This window comes from Amblyraja radiata, chromosome 27 (assembly GCF_010909765.2).
Source record: "Amblyraja radiata isolate CabotCenter1 chromosome 27, sAmbRad1.1.pri, whole genome shotgun sequence".
Taxonomy (NCBI): Eukaryota; Metazoa; Chordata; class Chondrichthyes; order Rajiformes; family Rajidae; genus Amblyraja; species Amblyraja radiata.
This window is the reverse complement of record NC_045982.1, coordinates 18,741,583-18,755,886: the sequence shown is the minus strand read 5'-3', so window position 1 is coordinate 18,755,886 and position 14,304 is coordinate 18,741,583. Positions and strand designations below refer to the sequence as shown.

Below are 14,304 nucleotides of genomic sequence, written 5' to 3'. Positions count from 1 at the left end.
GCAATTTAATGATGGGCCAGGTAACACTCCACACAACATGCACTATTCACTGTGTAGGAAGGAACTGCTGGTTTACACCGAAGATTGACACAAAATGCTGGAGTAACTCAGCGGGACAGGCAGCATCTCTGGAGAGTAGGAATGGGTGACGTTTCGGGTCGAGACCCTTCTTCACTACTCACGTCTATTATGGGCGATTTGTCTCAACACTACGTTTTAATGATCACTTCGGTACCAAATCAAAGGGGCTGTGCTATGGGCACGTTGTGGCTGGCATAAAGCTGAAGGGGCACATACACAGCACATCTCTCATCTTAGTATCTTACAGGACCTCCTCCCTCGACTCAGCAAAGCCTTTAATGAAACCTGTTCAAATAAGTAGCAAGAAACTGTGCAGTACAGACACTGAGGAGAAAGGATAATATCTCTCTAAACAGCAGTCAGAAAAAGAAAATACTGAATTAGGGTATCAGTGTCATAAAATTCTATGCTCTGACTGTTCAGCTCACCCAAACCAATGTATCCACTTGCACTAATCTCATTTAGTCTCAGGTAGACAAAAATGGTGGATAAACTCAGCGGGTGAGGCAGCATCTATGGAGCGAAAGAACAGGTGACGTTTCAGGTCGAGACCCTTCTTCAGACTCATGTGGGGGTGTGGGTAGAAGAAAGGAAGATGCGGAGACAGTAGGCTGTGGGAGAGCTGGGAAGGGGAGGGGAAGGAGGGAGAAAGCAAGGACTACCTGAAATTGGAGATGTCAATTTTCATACCGCTGGGGTGTAAACTTCCCAAGTTAAATATGAGGTGCTGCTCCTCCAAATTGTGGTGGGAATCTGGCCATGGAGGAGGCCCAGGACAGAATAGTCAGATTTGGAATGGGATGGGGAGTTGAAGTGCTGAGCCTCCGGGAGATCAGGTTGGTTTAATCTTATTTAGTATCATTTTATTTTCCCACCCATATTGTGTGGAAGTTAAAAGATTTAAACTTTACAAAATGGATTCAGCTAAAACTAAGATAAGCTCTTCACCTTCTCCTATTAAATTGCAAAGCCAGCAAAAAGCAGTAACCCTTGTTCTCAGTACACTAACAAGGCTAAGAAAATAATATAACATAAGCGAGATAACAAGTACAGCTTCGTGAATGTCTCCTCTATAATATAAACATTTAGAGGAGGTTCAGGCTCTTAGCACTAACCCTTGCTCTATAAGATTACTAGACTAAGTGGGACCTGTTGGGTCAGTGGGAGGGGGGAGGGGGCTTTCTGGAGCACTAGTATGGGTGTTGTGGGCTGAAGGGACTGGTTTCCAGAGTACTAGTATGGACATTGTGGACTAAATGGATTCTTGGGCTGGCAGTATAGTATATTTTATATTAAATGTATCTTAGATAATCTTGTATTGAAAAGAAGTTATATCTTAAAAAGTCTGATTAGGCAATGGGCCCCTCAGGCCATTTGGTCACAGGTCATTTGCTCTTTCTCAATGTCGCATTCGTGTGAAGTGTTGTAATGACATGGCCCAGTATTTATGACTGTTTATACGTCCAAGACCACAAGGCTGGAATAATAATGGATTCTGTATTAAGTTTGCTACGTAATTACACATATGTTGAGATAAGAGGTGATACATTTGAGCATGTTGTATCTTTTATTTTGGTATATATTAGCAATGTTAAGCGATATATTAGCGGGGATTGATGGTCAGTGCGGCCTTGGTGGGTCAAAGGGCCTTTTTCCGCGATGTAAAGGGCCTGTCCCACTTGGGCGTAATTTGCGTGACGCGTAAATGATGTTGCATCGTGCATCGTGACGCGTAAATGATGTTGCATCGTGCGTCGTGACGCGTAAATGATGTTGCATCGTGCATCGTGACGCGTAAATGATGTTGCATCGTGCGTCGTGACGCGTAAATGATGTTGCATCGTGCATCGTGAAGCGTAAATGATGTTGCATCGTGCATCGTGACGCGTAAATGATGTCGCAAATAACGCCCGTGGGACAGGCCCTTAACTCTAAACTAAACGAACTACCCCTTCATGTAATCCCATCCCCACTTTCCCCGTCCCCTCCACAGTCCCAAATCAGACCCAAGAACAAGTTCCTTCCTGGGCTCCCACTCAGTCAGAGGCCTCTGGTCATTCAGTAATCTAGATCTGCCAAATATTCCTGCTGATCCTGAACTGCAGGAAGAAGAGAGCATCGTCCGACAGAGGGCAAGACGTTTTTGTTCTGAGCAACCATGGTCACTAAACGGTGAAAATATAGAAGCAGTTCAGTAATGGTAAAGGATTCCACCCATTCCCCAGAACCTCAGAAATAAGAGGATCTATGTGCAGTTGTGGCTGGAACTACTCTACGAGTGTCAGCTGGTCCAGGCCAATGAATAGGCCAACCCTAACCGCTCCCATAATGTTTACTTATTGATTCCACTCACCAGCACCAGCGCCCATTAGAAGAACTTCCTTAAGAACCATGTCACTGTGAAGAGAAAAATAACCAATTTAAAATAAATCTTGCCTTGAAGTTGCGTTTACATACTTTGGAGAACGGTTTAAAGGTAAAGTTTTTTCCCCCACGAGATACACCATGTAAAAGGGCTTTAGGCCCATGCCGACCATCTATGCCCATTCACAGAAGTTCTACGTTATCCCGCTTACGTTGCCCCACTGTTGTCATTTATCATGCAAGGTAATTGTATACTATAACATGTGCTCTTCAACAAACAATAATGTGGTCACAAACACATCATTTCTTATAATGTCAAAGATAGACACAAAATGCTGGAGTAACTGTGGGACAGGCAGCATCTCTGGAGAGAAGGAATTGGTGACATTTTGGGTCAAGACCCTTCTTCAGATAATGTTATTGAATAAGGAGTATGTATATTCATCTGGACAACAAGATCTACTCCCTCTCCTGGCACTCTTTGATTCATAGCAAAGAGAATAATTTATATGGACTTGAGGGAAGTTTGGTTGAATTTCTTATTTGAGGGATGTCAGATTCAGCATTGAATCACCAGTACCCCACTGAGTTCTCAGAATGGATTCAAAGCTCAAGTGTGACTTGAATGTACAAGCCCGATTCACAGGTCCCTATCATGGCTCACACATCAGGAAACTAAACCTCTCTTTGTTCCTGCGGATACTCCAAAATTAATCTTGTAAACCACATAGTCGTTTTTTTACCCCAATTTCACCTTCACTGCAACATTGGCAAAAAATTGTAACTAAGTGCAAAGGAACGCCAGGTGAGTAGAAGCATAGAATGCTATGTCGTTTAGTTGGAACTAGGAAAGAGAAGAGTACGTTCTCATTATCTAGAAAGGTGGGAAATATTAAAATAATTTGATATGATTATCAAACACAGAAATGCTCGAAAAACTCAATAGTTCAGTTAGTGTTTCAGAAGAGGGACTAACTTATGTCTCCCCCTCTTCCCTCACCACTCACTTTCTCTCTTCCCAGCCCCTCTCTCTAACTCAGTCTTTCTCTCTCTCTCTCTGATGATGATGCGTTATTATCATAATCATAATCAACCTTTATTGTCATCTTGCAAAGCAACAGTTGTACAGTGCAAAATGAGAAGACTTTTCCCAGAGCATCGCACATGAAACTTAAAACATTTCACACATAATAACAGTAAAAACAATCCAGTCCCTGATGAAACAGTATAAATAGTTAAAAGCAGATAAAACAGCAACATTAAAATACAGTAAAAACAATCATTAAAATGTCCAGGGCAGCTGATTTGAGTGGCCAGTGCCAGAGTTATTAAAATGTCAGTGCAAAGCCGCAGAGTCAGGTGACTGAGTACAGAGTGACTGTTTAGCAGCCTCACAGCCTGTGGCAGGAAGCTGTTTAGCAGTCTGGTAGTCCGGGCTTTGATGCTACGGTATCTCTTACCTGATGGCAGGAGATCCAGGTGTGTGTGGAGGGGGTGCAGTTTGTCCTTAGCTATTCTCAGAGCTTTTTTCAGACAGCAGCTCTGGAACAGTTCTTGTACCGAGGGTAGGGAGACGCCAATGATCCTCTCTGCTACCCTCACTACCCTCTGCAGAGCCTTCCTATCTGAGCAGTTGCAGTTGGAGTACCACGTGTTTATGCAGTACGTGAGTACAGACTCCACCGTGCCCCTGTAAAAAGTCCTGAGGATGTTGGTGGGGAGTGAGGCCTGTTTGAGTTTCCTCAGGAAGTGCAGTCGCTGATGGGCCCGTTTGACAATCTCAGTGTTGTTCCTGGACCAGGTGAGACTGTCTGTAATTTGCACTCCAAGGAACTTTATGCTCTCCACTCCCTCCACTGTGGTGCCACTGATGTTGAGGGGTGTGTGTTTTGGCTGCACCCTCCTGAAGTCGACAATCATCTCCTTTGTTTTGTCGATATTTAATGCTAAATTGTTGTTGCCGCACCAGTCCACTAGTTGTTTTACTTCCTCCCTGTACAGTGATTCGTCATCTCCGCTGATGAGTCCCACCACTGTTGTGTCATCCGCAAATGTTATGATCTTATTGTCCCTGAATCTGGCAGCGCAGTCATGTGTGAGCAGGTACAGGTACAGTCAAATGCTTTGCTGTACATACAACCCTGTAGAATCATATGGCAGACCTCACATAGTACAGGCAGCATCTCTGGAGAGAAGGAATGGCTGATGTTTCGGGGTGAGGCCCTATTTCAGACCCATAATTAAAGCTGCCTTGCTTATCGATGTTCTGCATGGCAGTGTGAAGGTAAATTGGGCACTTTGAACAACTTTGTAAATATGGAAATAGAGGGACAGAAAAAACTTATAAAACAATGTAATTTAAAATTATGTGTTTGAAGAACTTCTAATAGACAGGATTTTGACTCCCTGCAGTAAAGATTGAACCTTAGTGTCAGAGTGGATGTTTATTAGCGATGATACCCCTGGTACGCACTACTTTGCGGGGCTGCTGGAAACGTGGGGGAGACCAAGATTCCAAATGTGACGGCTTGGACTTAATACTGTGCCTGCCCCTTCTATCATTTCTCCTCAACATTATAAAGTAACCAAACTATTATGTTGCCGAGATTGTTTTTCCATCTTCTTTTCCCAAAATAAGTTATTTTCTTCATGAATTTCATTTTTAGTTTAGTTTATTTACTCTCACTTGGTGGAGATACAGCTTGTTATAAGGTCATAAGTAGTAATCAAGAATCTATCTATGTCTACCTTAAAAACATCTATTGACTTGGCGTCCACAGCCTTCTGCGCGAAAGAATTCAACTGATTCTCCACCCTCTGACTAAAGAAATTCCTCCTCATTTTCTTTGCTGAAGGAATTTTGAGGCTATGACCTCTTGTCCTCGACTCTGCCACTAGTGGAAACATTCTCTCCTCATCCACTCTATCCAACCCTTTCACTATTCGGTAAGTTTCAATGAGGCCCCCCCCCTCAACCTTCCAAACTCCTGCGAGTAAAGGCCCAGTGCCGTCAAACGCTCATCATATGTAGACCCACTCACTCCTGGGATCATTCCCTTGTGTGCTCCCCCAGTTAAATCACTTTACAGGCGAGTAGTGTAAACTCTTCTGGGCTGGTGCTATCTTACAGCTAGCTACCAAGTCTCTAAAATGTACGATCTTGGCCCAAGGCGATATGTAATTTTATTTTGTGTTGGACGATTTGAACCATTTCTCCGGCTGCCGGCAAAACCTACTGGGTATCAGCTGAAAGTGTTTTTTATGGTGGCCGAGCCCGTCCGCAATTTCGTCCTCCACCACCAACATAGAGTTTCAGCGGAATCTCTCAGACTTTGCGCTGGTAAATGATGATGCACCAACTTCCGGCATTCACCAGTGGGGTTGCACGTAAGGTCACTGGGTCATAGGGCTCGATGCACGGAGCCTCTAAATCCAACTGGAAGACACCCATCACTTCCGGTATATGTTATTAATGCTAAAAACGCGTACTATCCTACCTGTTAAAAACCGCCAAAATGTTGAATTCCTCAGACCAATATCCTGACCTTAACGGATTCACTGATTACTTTGTAGGCTCTGCCTCAAACTTCTCCCCTCCCCAACCCCAATCTGACTAAGCATCATCCCCTCACCTCACCTGGTTACACCTGTTGCCTACCAGCCCGTCTCATCCCTCCCTCATTGGCCTGATGCAGAGTCTCGATCCAAATCGTCATCCATCCTCTGCTTGACCTGCTGAGTTCCTCCAACAGGAACCTCCCTTTTCCACCAGGTTACTACATCTGCAGTCTTATATGTTGAGAATAAATGACCACACCGCTTCTGTTTCGGGCTGGAGAGAAACCATTAAAATTGATCCCAGCCCAGCATCCTTGGAGCATTTAAAAATGTTGTGCTATCAACCAATTTACTTTGCATTCGCAAGAGTATAGGGAGGTTGCACGAAAGGTCATAGGGCTCGACGCACGGAGCCGCTAAATCCAACTGGAAGACATCCGTCACTTCCGGTATATGTTATTAATGCTAGAAACGCGTACTTTCCTACCTGTTAAAAACCGCCAAAATGTTGAATTTTTGCGCTGAAAAAAATTGTGGGAGTCGGGGTAAGTGTGAGAGACATCTACCCAACTTTAGAATTCCAAACGTGAAGCGAAATGAAGGTATAGAGAAGCGAGAACTGAAGGGACTACAGCAGCTAAAGTGCTTGGTAAACATTGAAAATATTGGGAATTATCGCGTTTGCTCACTGCATTTCATCAAGTAAGGCATTATTTGTGTTTTTTCTTGATTTCTTTGGTATCTAAAAATTCTCAGAAGTGATAAATCTGGCTGTAAATTTTTCTTCAGGTGCGTTTTCATTTTGTATGTAAAAACCCACGAGAACCATGGGCGATTAAATAAAATCACAGCCAGATTTATCACTAATGAAACTTTTTAGATGCCAAAGGAATCAAGAAAAAAACACAAATAATTCCTGACTGTTGATGAAATGCAGGGAGCAAACGGCCAATGTTCGCCAAGCACTCTGGCTGTTCTTGTCCCTTCAGCTCTTGTTTCTATCCACCGTCATTTCTCCTCACTTTTGGAATTCTGAAGTAGGCTAAATGTCTCACACGCTTATCCCGATTTCCATAATTATTTACAGCGCAAAAATAGACAATTTCAGCGGGTTTTAACCAAAGATCTGTTCTAAGATCTTTGATGGTAAGTGCCTATCTGCAGTACATCGCGTGTAATCCATTTGGAGTAGCGTAGCAACAGTACGGGTCATGGGTCGTGACCCGACTGCCGTGAAACCAAAGGTCTTTGGGTGAAACCTCCCTATAATTTAGCGAAACTGGCAGCGGACTCGGGAATTCCACATCAGCCCTGCTTTTCCCCGGAGTGCCTTGTCTACAAACTCCTTCCTTCCTTCCTTCTACACAAACTACACAATGTACACAATCTACACACAGCGCTGTCAAAAAAGGGCAGAGAGAATCATCAGAGACACACTACATCCAGCTCACTCCCTGCTCAAACACAAAAACTGCACATACAACCTCAGGCACAGACGAGCAGACAGCATCGCCACAAACAGAACACGCTTTTTAAAGAGCTTCTTCCCTGCAACAGTGAGACTCTTGGCCAAAACAAAATGAACTGATGTCCTGATATAGGGTTTGTGCAAGTTACAATGCTCTCACTTTCTAGAGTAGTATATGTTTTTATAGATTATGTGTCTTCTGTGTGTCTTTGACTTGACTTGACTCTCTGAATAACCGCACAAGAGTTCCTATGTGTGTAAGCACAAATGGCAAATAAAGTTTTTGACCTTTTGACCTTTTCCTTCCTTCCTTCCTTCCTTCCTTCATCCCTGCAAACTTGCTCAGATATTCAAGTTGAATTTCCCTGGTCAATGTCTGACCGTAACGGTTGACAACCCCCACCCTGCTCCCAACCCCTTTACTGCCCCGAGTGAATATAAACACAAAATGCTGGAGTAACTCAGCGGGACGGGCAGCATCTCTGACGTTTCGGGTCTAGACCCTTCTTCAGACCCATCCATTCCTTCTCTCCAGTGACGCTGCGTGTCCCGCTGAGTTACTCCAGCTTTTGGCGTCTATCCTCGGTTTAAACCAGCATCTGCAGTTCCTTCATACACAAGTAAAAATGAATGATCGATTAAAAAAAAACCCAGGGTATTTATCAGTAAGCTGTTAGTAAAACCTCCACCTTAATTGCATCAATCTTATTTTTAAAATGTCTACATCACCTGCCGTGGTTGCTCCGTTTGTTTCTGTTGTCTTTTGCTAACAGATTCTCTCATTCACTGAATAGCGTAATATACGTAGCAAGCCAATGGTACACTTCCCGGTCCGAAGGTTAGTAGTCATTATTCGAGGCAATTATTCAAGGCAATGACATCTGCGTTGCATTCAGTTATAGGGAGGTTTCACCAAAGATCTTAGAGCAGATCTTTGGTTTCACGGCAGTCGGGTCACGACCAAAGATCTTAGAGCGGACTCTAAGACCTTTGGTCACGACCCATGACCCGTACTGTTGCTACACTACTCCAAATGGATTACACGCGATGAACTGCAGGTAGGCATTTACCATTGTTTCCAGCGTAGCGGGCCCGTTAAAACCCGCTGAAATTGTCAATTTTTGCGCTGTAAAGAATTATGGAAATCGGGATAAGCGTGTGAGACATTTAGCCTACTTCAGAATTCCAAAAGTGAGGAGAAATGACGGTAGATAGAAACAAGAGCTGAAGGGACAACAACAGCCAGAGTGCTTGGCGAACATTGGCCGTTTGCTCACTGTATTTCATCAACAGTAAGGCATTATTTGTGTTTTTTCTTGATTCCTTTGTATCTAAAAATTCTCAGAAGTGATAAATCTGGCTGTGATTTTTTAAATCGCCCATGGTTCTCGTGGGTTTTTACGTACAAAATGAAAACGCATCTGAAGAAAAATTTACAGCCAGATTTATCACTTCTGAGAATTTTTAGATACCAAAGGAATCAAGAAAAAACACAAATAATGCCTTACTTGATGAAATGCAGTGAGCAAACGCGATAATTCCCAATATTTTCAATGTTTACCAAGCACTTTAGCTGCTGTAGTCCCTTCAGTTCTCGCTTCTCTATACCTTCATTTCGCTTCACGTTTGGAATTCTAAAGTTGGGTACATGTCTCTCACACTTACCCCGACTCCCACAATTTATTTCAGCGCAAAAATTCAACATTTTGGCGGTTTTTAACAGGTAGGAAAGTACGCGTTTCTAGCATTAATAACATATACCGGAAGTGACGGATGTCTTCCAGTTGGATTTAGCGGCTCCGTGCGTCGAGCCCTATGACCTTTCGTGCAACCTCCCTATACTCTTGCGAATGCAAAGTAAATTGGTTGATAGCACAACATTTTAAAATGCCCCAAGGATGCTGGGCTGGGATCAATTTTAATGGTTTCTCTCCAGCCCGAAACAGAAGCTGTATGGTCATTTATTCTCAACATATAAGACTGCAGATGTAGTAACCTGGTGGAAAAGGGAGGTTCCTGTTGGAGGAACTCAGTAGGTCAAGCAGAGGATGGATGATGATTTGGATCGAGACTCTGCATCAGGCCAATGAGGGAAGGATGAGACGGGCTGGTAGGCAACAGGTGTAACCAGGTGAGGTGAGGGGATGATGCTTAGTCAGATTGGGGTTGGGGAGGGGAGAAGTTTGAGGCAGAGCCTACAAAGTAATCAGTGAATCAGTTAAGGTCAGGATATTGGTCTGAGGAGAAGCTATTTACTTGTACTCTGAGATCCTTCACCTCTACAACACTCCACATTGCCTTACTATTCATTGCCCTGGTACGACTTCCAAAAATGCAACACCTCACATTTATCTGAATTGATCTCCATTAGTCATTCCTCGGCCAACCTGCCCAGCTGACCAATATCCCGCAACAAGTTTATAACCATCTTCACTCCATATGTTACCACCTATTTTTGTGTCATCCACAAATTTACTAATCTGAAGAAAAATTTACAGCCAGATTTATCACTTCTGAGAATTTTTAGATACCAAAGGAATCAAGAAAAAACACAAATAATGTCTTACTTGATGAAATGCAGTGAGCAAACGCGATAATTCCCAATATTTTCAATGTTTACCAAGCACTTTAGCTGCTGTTGTCCCTTCAGTTCTCGCTTCTCTATACCTTCATTTCGCTTCACGTTTGGAATTCTAAAGTTGGGTAGATGTCTCTCACACTTACCCCGACTCCCACAATTTATTTCAGCGCAAAAATTCAACATTTTGGCGGTTTTTAACAAGTAGGAAAGTACACGTTTCTAGCATTAATAACATATACCGGAAGTGACGGATTCACTTCCAGTTGGATTTAGCGGCTCCGTGCGTCGAGCCCTATGACCTTTCGTGCAACCTCCCTATACTCTTGCGAATGCAAAGTAAATTGGTTGATAGCACAACATTTTTAAATGCTCCAAGGATGCTGGGCTGGGATCAATTTTAATGGTTTCTCTCCAATCTTACTAATCATATCTTGTACATTCTCATCCATGGCATTACATATCCATATCGTCCATATCCATACCTCTATTGTCCTCTCTTCTATTGTCTGCTTCTACACTTCACGGTGCCTCATAGCCAGGTATCTAGCATCATAAAGGACCAGTCTCATCCCAGTCATTCCTTCATCTCCCCTCTGCCATGAGGCAAGAGGTACAGAAGTTTGAGGTACAGCCATCTGAGAGCAATCTTTCCTAATTTTCACCTGAGATAGGTGATCCATTGTTTGGAAACTATGCCCCTCAGTTCTAGAACATCTCCTGTGAGAAGAAACATCAGAACCTCTCAAAATATTATGTTCCCCATCCCAGTAAGCAGCCGGGGTGCAAGATTGCAACCTTCACGTGGTCCGCCCTGTTTCGACTAATGCGCACAATCAAATAAGATCAAATAGAACAAGTTGTCCTACAACTTTAGGCTGTGCATGCTACACACAAGAGGAAGAAGTAAGCAGCCTGAACAGTTACAGATGAGTCAATGTAAGTTTTATTAATTTCAGAATTTAAGAACGGTAATTTGTTCAATTTTATTTAGGCCATTCTTCTCTTTAGATTGCGATCGCTGCAGCAACTAATGCACCTCCAACCCCAACTGGTGCATTAGCAGTGGCAGACAGTCCTGCAGCTCCTAAAGAAAAGCAGGAAACAACAAATAAGAATGAACTGTAAACAATTTGAGACACCCTGAAATTATTAACAACCGACACCTCATCCCTGAGCAGCATAGGTACAATGCCACCTGGCACTAACACATGAAGGCAGCATCTATCATTAAGGATCCCCACCATCCAAGCCATGCCTTTTCTAACTGCTATCACTGGGCAGGAGGTATGGAACCACAAAGTCACACATCACCAGGTCCAGGAACAGTTTCTTTCCTGCATCTATCAGGTTCTTAAATCAGCCCGAATCCAAACTCAACAATGGAAATCTATTGAGGTTTGCACTACCATTGCAATTTATGCACATTTTCTTTTTTTCTCCCACGTAATATAGGACAATACAGGAACTGGCCTTTCAGCCCAAATGTTTGTGCCGAACATGATGCCAAGACCAAGTCTTATCTGTCTGCATATGATCCATTTCCCTCTATTCCCTGCATATCCATGTGCCTATGCAAAAGTCTCTTAAATGCCGAAGGGCCCATTCCTTGTGCTGTACATTCTATATTCTATGAATCTCTGTACAGCTATTGTCTTCTCCATAATGAGTAGTGTGACGCTTCCCTTCTCATTTGCATTCATTTTGTCCCATCTGAAATTTCTACGCACCCGCACATTAAGTTGCCAGTCCCGCTCTTCCTTCAACCATATTTCTGTGGTTGCTATAACATCATAATTCCAAGTGCTGATCCATGCTCTATGCCCAAATGATTTACCTGTGGGGTCTGCTTCATTAACACAAACACAGTCGACTCTGCTAGCCTTTCCATGATTCCTAACCTGTCTCTGCTCTGCCCACTGGATTTGTTTGATAATCCTCTACGTTCCCCAGAATGCCTCCACAACTGCTGCACTAATCTTCCCTTCCACCTGCCAATTTTGTTTAAAAACCTTCTGAGGAGCACACATAAATCTCTTACTAGGATAACGGTTGCCTTCCATTTAGGTGCAATCCATCATTCTTGCTTAGGTCCCTCCGCCTCCAGAAGCAATCCCAATTATTCGCCTGCCCAAGCTCTTTAGCTAGGCACACATCATGTCCACCTATTTAAACCCTCACAAGTGCAAGCAATCTTAAGATCACAAACAGAAAGATCCGGCTTTTAAATTTCAGTCTGCAGGACCTTATTCCTCTTTCTACCCAACCTCTAACTGTTGTTTCTCTCTCCCCTCATAATGTTCTCTACTGATCTGAGACTTCATATACCATGGAACCACAGTGGCACCAGACCACTCTGGAGTCTCATTCTCACCCAGAGAAGTGCCCGTCTGCTTTCTTCACTGATAACTCTTTCCCACTTCTGCAGACCAAGACTTTTCATTACCCTATTATGTACCGAAGCTCACACAGCCTACTGGCCTTAGCTGATGTTATTCAGAGGAATTGTTCTTCAAATGATCTTAATTTTATATTTCTATTTACAGAAAAGCCAAAACAGATTTTATTTTTACGTTGGTGTAATTAAAATATACAGAATTAAATTCATTGCTATAAAGATACATTCTTGGTGTATTTAATATGAAAATTTTATTCCGCGCCATGTTCAGCACAAAGAATTTAAGCATGGAAGATTGAGAGATGCCCATTTCTCTTCACTGGAACTTACCAGCCGATTGAAGAATAGTCACCATGCTTCCAGCTGCAACACCTCCTCCACTGGCAGCAGCAGCGGCACCCATCATCTTTGCAGCGACACAACCGGCCAGTATCCCACCAGCGGTGAAGCCCGCTGCCCCCAAAACAAAGGGGGCTGCAGCAATGATGGGTAAGATAGCACTCCACCCAACATGCACATTTACTGTAAGACACAAAATGCTGGAGTAACTCAGCGGGACAGGCAGCATCTCTGGAGAGAAGGAATGGGTGACCTTTCGGGTCGAGACCCTTCTTCAGACTTTGATTTATGCCAGCATCTGCAATTCTTTCCTGCGAATGCACTACTCACTTGAATATTATGGGAGATGTGCCACCAAACTACATTTTTGTGGTCACCTCAGTACCAAATCAAAGGGGCTATGCTATGGGCACAAGTTGTAGCTGGTATAAAACTGAAGGGGAACATACACAGCACATCTAATCTCATCTTAGTATCTTACAGGACTTCCTCCCTCGGCTCAGCACAGCCTCTAATGAAACCTGATCAAAAAAGTAGCAAGAAACTGTGCAGTGCAGAGACACTGAGGAGAAAGGGTTACATCTAAGATAGACACAAAATGTTGGAGTAACACAATGATCCGCTGAGTCACTCCAGCATTTTGTACCTGTCTTTGGTGTAAACCAACATCAGCAGCACCTTCCTACACAAGGGCTACATCTCTCTGAACAACAATCAGAAAAATAAAATATTGAATTGCGGTATTAATGTAATAAAATTCTGTGCTCTGATTCTTCGGCCCAACCAGACTAATATGCATCCACTTACTCTAATCTCATTTAATTCTCCCCCTACATAAGTATCTTACTGTATCTACTCCCTTCGGGTACCGCTCACCTTCAGGTAAGAGGCAATTGACGCTGGACAATTAATCCCCCAACCTGCATGCGTTGGTGATGTGGAAGAAACCTCCGTACCTGGAGGAAACCTATGCACGAAAAATTGACAAACTCCACGAAGGCAGGTCAGGACTAAACCCAATCACTGCAGCTGTGAGGCAGCAGCTTTAGTAGTCACAACACAGTCCTGCCCACACTATTAAAATACAGTAAATAATTTCTAATACTTATGGCATCTGACCTTAGAATAGTCTTTGTTAAATGCTTTTGGCCTTCAAGTTAGAAGAATCCTGACTAATGCAGGGCAGAGAGAGGGGCACAGAGAGGGAAGGGGGGAGAGAGAGGGAGTGTGAGGGGGGCAGAGACAGAGCGGGGAGAGGAGGGGGGGGGGAGGGGGGTGCGTCGTCAGAGGTGAGGGCAGTTTCTCGAACACAATAATCACTCGCTCCCGGCAGCACGAGCAAGAAGACCGCGTGAAAACGAGAAGCTGGTGCAACTTGGGTGGGGAAGGGATGGAGAGAGAGGGAATGCCGGGGTCACTTAAAGTTATATAAATCAAAAGTTTACTTATTGATTCTACTCACCACCACCAGTGCCCGCCAGAATAAGCGTTCCTAAACCCATCATCTTTGCAGCGACA

At 43.5% G+C, this 14,304-nt stretch overlaps 1 long non-coding RNA gene across 1 annotated transcript; it reads right to left on the bottom strand.

Annotated features, from left to right (window-relative positions):
- Positions 1-10,977: 10,977 nt before the first annotated feature.
- Positions 10,978-12,929, bottom strand: LOC116988548. The gene is made up of 2 exons (XR_004415986.1): positions 12,778-12,929; positions 10,978-11,136 (listed from the first exon to the last, which is right to left on the bottom strand). It is a non-coding gene; the product is annotated as an uncharacterized LOC116988548 (long non-coding RNA).
- Between the last annotated feature and the right edge of the window lie 1,375 nt (positions 12,930-14,304).